This window comes from Bacillus rossius, chromosome 3, assembly GCF_032445375.1.
Source record: "Bacillus rossius redtenbacheri isolate Brsri chromosome 3, Brsri_v3, whole genome shotgun sequence".
Classification (NCBI taxonomy): Eukaryota; Metazoa; Arthropoda; class Insecta; order Phasmatodea; family Bacillidae; genus Bacillus; species Bacillus rossius.
In genome coordinates, this window is record NC_086332.1 from 56,633,416 (window position 1) to 56,641,857 (window position 8,442).

Here is an 8,442-nt window from a genome sequence, read left to right on the forward strand (position 1 = left end):
CAGTTGCAGTCGAGGGAGAGCGTTCAATTAGCATCGGCTAATTTCGTAATCTGTAATTGGCGACGCGCGGGCCCACCTGTGCGGACCGCGGCTCGCTATTAAATTAAAACACGTTTAATCTTGAAGGTAGCCTGTGCCTGTGCACTAGGCGATTAAATAAAGTTCTGGGATGGCGGGAGACGGCCCGTACCGAATACTGCATGGCCCCACGTAATGCTTTGTGTGGGGCGTGTTAAATTTATGCGGCTGGGTTAGGCCCTACACCGGAAGAAAGGACCGGGCGCACACGGGAAGTATTAAAAAGAGGTTTTGGTGGTGACTATAATTACCAGATGGACGTTTGGTGAAACAAAGAGCTGCTGGCTCCCCGTGGGACATGCGTCCGTCCCGGTCCGCGAGTCGCGCTGTACTGACGTGCAGCCCTGGCGCGAGGGGAGGGGTAAGCTCCCTGTCGCGCCAGAGTTTCTAAAGTTCCGTTATTCGTAAAAATCTATATAATTAACTAATTTTAAGTGGCTCTAAATTCACATAATAAAACATAATGATTAATCTAATATCTATATATGTTATAGAAATGACCTTTAATAAGTTTGTCTAAAATAAGTTTGAATATTATAGTCAAGCTGGAGACTGTCTGTTTCTTGAAAACTACTCCAGTGGCGAACGATAATGCTAATTTGGGGGTGGTTTGAATTATGTCACACGTTTCCCCACTGAAATTAGGCTGAAGGCCGCAAGGGTTGCACTCACAGCTGTTTTAGCGGAAAACCACACGTGAGTGAGCCGGGCACTCCTACGTCGCACTTTATTAATTAGGGGCTTTTGTTTGTTTTTGATTACGTTATTATTGCGTGGGGAATTTTGTAGGCACGGTGAGTGCATTGCATGCGTAATTAGAAATGGTTCGCTATTCTCTACCTTGGGGCTGCGGTCCGCTCACTTGACTCGGGTGGGCCATGGCTAGGGGCGCTTTCCGTTAGCGGAGCCGAGTACTGGCGGGTGCAGGTCGGGCTTTGGGGTGGCCTTCGGCCGTACGATGTCGTAGGTAATACGTTGAACACTCATCTTGGAATACTGATTTAAATAAATGAAATACTTCATGGTAAATTGAGGCCGACTGCGGAACTGTATGTAAAAGATTGAGAAGAGATTATACTCTGGAAACTACATGTCGGTGAAAACAAAAGTTGATGGTTCCACGTTGCACGCAGGCTGCCGGCCTCTCCGAGCTCCTGAAGGACACTGCCGGTGTCGCTGCGTGCGACCCCCTTCCGCCCGCCAGCCCTCCCGCGGAAATGTGTGAATTTCGCGGGAAACTGAACCAGCCAGGTTCGGGACAAAGCGCACAGTGAAACATGATTTTAAAAGGACTGAAATATTAATTGATGAAAAATAATGTTTAATAAAAACCTGTGGAAAAATATACATAAATTAATTTGTTGTAGTGCGGCGGAGGGATATGCCACACCCGGCAAGATCCTTCCGCCGACGAAGCACTCGTTGCCTGGCGTTCGTCTCGTCGCACGAACTACACTTTGCTGCGTGCACGAGCGCGTTCGGTTCACACGCCTTTGCGAGACATTGATAAGGCATAGCGGTCTATGCGACATAGAGGAGCATTGGTGGTCGGCGTCACTACCTAATGTGACCCATGTAAAATCTACATAGACACAAGGAAAACAACTGGGTCGGATCATGCGGGATCATATTATACGCATTAAAGCTAGAAGATTAGTACTGGACAAAGGGGAAAAGGTATATATACAAAATCAAACATTTCGAAAATTTTTACTAGATTTATTTTTATTGTAAGTAAAAAAAATAAATATTTTATGCCTACCTAGAGTAAAATAACCAAACCAACAGACTGGGCTGTATATTTAAAGTTATTATTGCAACTACTTAAACAATAACAAGTAATAATATGATTTCTATAACTATGACGCCAACCGCCGGTGCTCCCTCTGGTCCGCAAAGGTCGTTATGCCACAACAACACTTGCTCCTAAGTGCATCGAACACGCCCGAGCGTGATGTCCGCCGAGTGTGTGAAAGTGCGCCGCGACGAACACCAAAGTGACGTCAGCGCCCGGCCGGGTGTGGCAATGCGCCTAATTAATTATATAATTATTTTGTCAAATTAAAACAACTAAATTAATAACAATTTAAAATAGGGTTCATGTAAGGGAAATTATGTCTAATGGTTTTATAAGCATATATTGTGTAACTTGTCTTTAAGTCCAAAACTGGCCGGGTCGGTTTTACCGCGTTTCACGTGGTTAGGCGCGAGGCCGCAGGGCGGTCTCGCGCTCAGTTACCGTTGGGAGCTCGCAGGGGTCGGGCGCTCCGCGAACGTCGGGCCATCAGCTTTAGCATCTCTTCAACATTTCAGCAATAGTGTAAGTTTTATAAATCTTTTAATCAGCTCGGCGCCGACCCCAACCCAGTCGCACGATATCTCGTGCGACTCTTAACTTATTAAATTCTTCCCATCAGGGAACTTTATTTTCATACGTAATTCCGTGTCCAGTTTAAGGACCGCACAGTAGTGGTACGCAATTTTCGGCTCATTAGCCAATTAATCGTCATCGTCGTAGATCCTCCATAATAAGTGTTGAGAATAACACTGACTAACTTTCGCCTTTTAATTATCATCATTCTAAACGTGTAATTTGTAACGTGTGTTTTATCTAAATAACTTTCATTTCCAAGGGACTTTTATGTGTACGTCTCCAGCTGGCGTGTCCACGTAATTTCAGAGACGTTAATATTTCGCAGCAGGCTAGACTGCAAACAATCCTGAACATAGGAATTTTTCTACGTATTTACCAGCCAGCCTAAGTTGTGGCAACACCAGTTTCGTGTTTATCTGCTAAACCTTTCATAGGGACGAGAATCCACTGTTTCAGCTTATCGATATAACTTTGCAATCTATCTTGGTCGTGCGCGCTGTTACGTACAGGGATACGCGTGTCACAGCGGTCCGACAACGGACGCGGCCAGTATCGGGACGAATGAGTGTATCAATACTGAATAAAGTGCAGTGTCCTGTAACTCGTTTACCATTCATTTAAAGGCGTCCTGGGTGGCCTGAACAGCCCAGGTAATTTCCGAACCGAGATGCGCTCCTGCCTGCAGCCACGAGGCCGAACCCCCGTTAAAACCCCTGAGATCTTTTACAACGTTAATATTTGACTAAAAAACTAAAACAGGCAGCGGGAGTGGCGTCAACTATGATGTTAAAATGTAATAATGAGTTATATACAATACCGTCACTCTGTCACTGTAGAAGGCCCGGGAAGTACCTGATGGGCGCTACGGGCATTGCAGTGCTGCTGTTGTCCGGGGGGGGGGGGGGGGGCACCAGGCTAGTGGGACACTAGGCCGTTGGTGATGAGTCATGGGTATACTGCCCCTACATGCCCCGCCAGGTACGCAGCTTGAAATCTAACCTAAACTTCCCTACTTGGTTGTGAGGCCACTCGGCCGTGTGGAGGACGGGGTGGTGCGAAATAATCGTAAGCGACACCAGTTATGTTTATTTGCGTTTAATTAACGGACTTCTCTAATGGTACGCATAGGTACGCGGTACTGACGTCGACCCAAGTGCCTGCTTGGCTCCTTCAGGCTGTTATGCCTCGCCAGCGCCATCTCTTACGTTTGTATTGCGATGCAAGTGTAGGTGACCTGCGACGTTTTTGTTTGTTTACAGGATTGGACATCTATTTTTATTATATATGTTTTGTTTTTAAATTTATTGTATTTTGTTTTAACTTTATTTGAAATATTTCTCCATTAAAAGTTGTATGTATTATATGCTTTTAATTGTTCACCGGGCGCCAAAGCCATGGCTTCCGCCTGTGACCAATCAGCGCATTCCGCGGGCTCGCGAAGAGGGGAGAGACGCGGGCGCTCGGGCGCGCCAGGCAGGGAAGGGAGGCAGTCGTCAGCCAGACGCGAGAGACAATGGTCATGGAAGCGGGCTGCTCCGCGCTAGTGAGAAAGCAGTCAGCAGCTGGACGCGAGAGACAGCGGACGTGTCTGAAACGTCGCTCCGGGAAGGTGATATTGGAATGGGCGCAGTGTCTTCCTGTAGTTTCAGACTTTGCAGAGGAGAAGTGTTTTCAGTTTCGCAGTCGCCTTGCCAGTCAGTCGAGTTTGTTACTTTGTCATTCAGTCATGTTTCTCATCTTGTCATTTTTCTCACGTGTGTTCTTATCTTGATTTTTGCGAGTCGCGGAGTAATTTTGTAGATTGGACATTCGCCGTCGCATGTACTGTGTTTTTACGTTTCTTCCCGGTCATTGTGGCATACAATCAGACAGCCATCTTAATGCACGCGAGTCATAACGAATTCAAGTCTTTGCAGCGCGGGTTATACTCGTCACGGGCGGGATTTCCCGTATTTTACAGTACAATATTGTATATGTGTGTTTAAGAAGAAAAAGACATTACTTATAACATAAAATTGTTACATGTCTTTTGAGGGTTTTCAAGCGCACATTTTTTTCTTGCAAATGTCCAAAAAACAAGCACCAGCCATATATACTTACTATAGCATTAAATAAGGAGAAAAGTACATCACAATACGAGCACAGGTCAAGTCTCATGGCTGTTCATTATGTTAATACCGGTTTCCTGTGCAACATACAAGTAGGAATTTTCTATTATAATATGTTAGTGTATTGTATATAGGTATATTATTTTTTATTTCTATAACATTTGTTTGAGGTTGAATGCGATTTTTTTTCTTGTGTGTATCAAGTATTTTAAGTTAATGTAATACCACATGATTATCTAGACCACTGATACCGTACACAATAACAGTGTCGTGATTTTTGAGAATGTCAACATCTGGAATGCAATAGAAAACCATACCCAAATTCTCAAGACATTGTTCAAATACAGATAAAGACATCGATGGACAAGTGCTCATTTATGATACTCAAAAACAAACTTGAAGTGGCCATAACACATTGGGTTGTGAAAATTATATTTTAAAATGCTCAGTAATCATGTCTCCTATGCAAGTGGGGTTTGGTTGTTATGGATTAAGTAAATATTAGCATACTTTCTGTGCTGAGCATAAGGAGATCACATCCAGATAGCTTGGGGAGCCTCAATTTAAATTATTCATTACAAGATGGCATTGTCATTGTATTTAATAATGGAACCTTTGTGCATTAGCTTGTCCCTTTTTCCCCATGTACTGATGTAGATGCATGCCTGCCTGCCACTATATCACATTCAAATTCCCCATTAAAATAAAATGCAATGGACAGGAACCATGGACACCAATGCTGGGCTACCTATTACATTCATGTAAGTTTCATTCACTTTGCAAGCATACTGAAGACTTATTTAAATTTTACTTTTATAACCATAATTTGTTTTTAGAATAATAAAATAGTTTGTAAAATTAATGTTAGGCAAGTCTGGTACGCTGACCTGGGAAAACATCTGATGTCTTTATTAATTAAATTATTTCTTTAACTTGGTTCATATATATATATATATATATATATATATATATATATATATATATATAAATTATAAATTAAGCTCAGTAGGGTGGAGAATATGGTTTCATTAATTTACCTGAATTGTTGTGGGTTTTTGTCGGCAGGCCTTTTTAATCTTACATTAGAAATTATAAATAAATTTTTAATTATTGTACAAGCCAAATTATTAAGTAATATAATCAATTATCATTACATTAAAAACGACAAAAATTTACATTCTATGCCCTACCAGAGCACATCTTTAAAATAATTTCAAACAAAATAATATTACAATATCTATTTTTTTATATAATCAAAAAATGACACATTACTATGGACAAGCAAAACTTGACGAAAACAAGAAGATACGAACAAGATCATATCAATCCACCGATTAACACTTTCTAAGGGTGTGGTCAAGGGGCATTATGCAAAAAGTGATCAAGAGGAAGTGTACGAGGAAATGCCGTGATGAATTGGAACACAGTCACTGCACTTCACTGCAACTAGCTGACCAATGCAGCTGTAACATTATGGTATCTGTTAAAGTGCAATACTCTTTTAAATTATAAATATACCCTCAGTCATCCTAATTTCCAGAGGTATTTTGGGTCACATGATACATTTTATATGTATTTCAGAACATTTATGGAAATATTTCGGTTAAATGTTTCAGAAATATTGATGGGACATTAGTGGAAACATTTCAGAAACATTACCATTTGATGTTGCAGGGAGGTTTCATTGAAACATTTCAGAAACATTACCATTTGATGTTGCAGGGAGGTTTCATTGAAATATTTCACAGGGCGGACATTTGGACGTTTCTGAAATATATCCGAGATGTTTCAGGTAGGTTGCGAAATGTTTCAAACATGTTACAATGTTTCAAAAGTTATATTTCTGAAACATATCTGTAACATTTTGTGCTGTATGGGATATAAGTGCGCGGAACCGGGCTTCGCCCTATAGAAATAGTGACAGGTGGAAACGCGGCAGCCCCATGTAAAGTGTTCATCATCTTGTGTATAAAGGACCAGGAAGCTTTATTCGAGTTGTTCTGATTTCAATTCTGGAGATTAAGTCCCTCGGCCATGCGGCCCAAACCCCGCTCTACCGAACCCTGAGTAGCCGGCAAAATAGAAACATTTCAGGGACTAGTCGACCAGCTTATGACAGTACTCCCTAAACATACTCTATGCGGTGGCAGAACCGCTACAAAAACTATGCGAATGCGCTATGCGGCGTCTGAGCCGTTGTACAGTTACATTAACACAAGCTGATTACAGAACAAAACAGGACACTAAAAAACACACTGTGAATTTTCCGCGGCAGTCTCACAGGGCGCGGTTACTAGTGCTCTGGAGACGGCCAGTACCGAAAGTTAACTGTCTAAGGGGACTAAGTGAGCATTATTTTAAATTACACTTTACACTTACTTGAGGTTGCAGCCGGCAGGCATATGTGCGGCGGTCTTAGCGAAATCGAGTTGGCCGGAGACGGCTAGTGCCGTAAATTACGTTGTCTGCGACGCGGTGCGGAACCACTAAGGAAGGTCGAGATAAGCCTGGGTCCGTGAAATACAGCCGAGTCGACATGAGCAGCAATGAAGTAAAAAATGTTCGGATATTAAAGCGAGTACAGAATGAATGATCGGTGGAACAAAATTGAAGGCTGCTCACAGACACACATCTTGACCCAGAGCGGAGTGGTTGGATACTGCCGAAAATGGCCGACTCGCAAGGGAGGGAAACTTTCACCTCCTTTGTGAGTCGGCGCCAAAAACTTACATTAACTTAATTTGCTCTAATATAACCTAAAAACAGCCCAGGTGCCTAATTAAAAGGTAGCACCTGGTAATTGGGTGCTTAAGGCTTAACAACTGTTTTATAGTATTTAATTTGACGCCTTCTGCCTTCTGCCGAGGTGATGTTAAGGGTGTGGAGTTGCTTCTGGGCGCCAACTAGCAATATTAACTACGTGCTAGTGCATAGCCAAGACTCTTGACTTAGGGCGTACGTTGCCACGTGGCCGGCAGGCAGTAAGGGTCGTTCCGTCAGAGTTACTCCCGGCTGTTTTAGCCACCAGGGACGCTATGCTACGGGGGTTGTAACAGATACACGGAAGCTCAATTTAAAGTGTTTTATTATAAGGCACGCTATACATGCGCTGCGGTGTGCATGGCCCGCTTACTGGGAGCGGGGCTCTACAGGCCACGTTTCTGATGGGCTTGTGCCGCGCTACCCTAATGTTCCGTGCACACTTCACACTCCACTAACCTTAAACAGTATTTAAGTAACACTGGGGGTTCTGGTGATGAGCACAAATTAAGTAAGGGGTGAACTCAGGTCGACTATCCGGACTGTCCGTAAGGCTCGGAGCTGACGGGTTGAAAACTCACGCAATTCTGGTAGAGATGACAAGGGCGGAGGTCGAGAGGCTCCACGGGCGACTCGCGACTAGTCTCCTTGGAGGGCGGTGATCAACTGGCGATGGCTGTGGCGTCCGCCTGACTCCCCAACCTCGCTCCCGCGAAAACGTGTCGTGTGCAAAAGTAATCCCGGACCATGCATGCAGCCTGATCGTGCTAAAGTCCAGAATTACAAATAATATTTAAACATGGCCATTACTCAATTAAGATTGTTTTTAAGAGCGCTGAAAGTTAATTACAAAGTCCAGATAATCAGGTCACCTCACAGTCCCCCCGTGGTCGACTATCGCGCGGGCGACAGTCGATTAGGCTGGTCAGCTTATGTTCGAGGTTGTGCACCACCCTGCACCCAGGTGCGTTCACGTCGCACACGCTCGGTGCGCGCCATAGCGGTCTGTGCGGATTCGAGGAGCACTAATGGTTGGCGTCAAATTATTTGAATTGTGGCATCAAGTTGGCGACTGTAAATTTATTAACATATTGTCTCACTGTGAACTGTTTTAGTTGGATC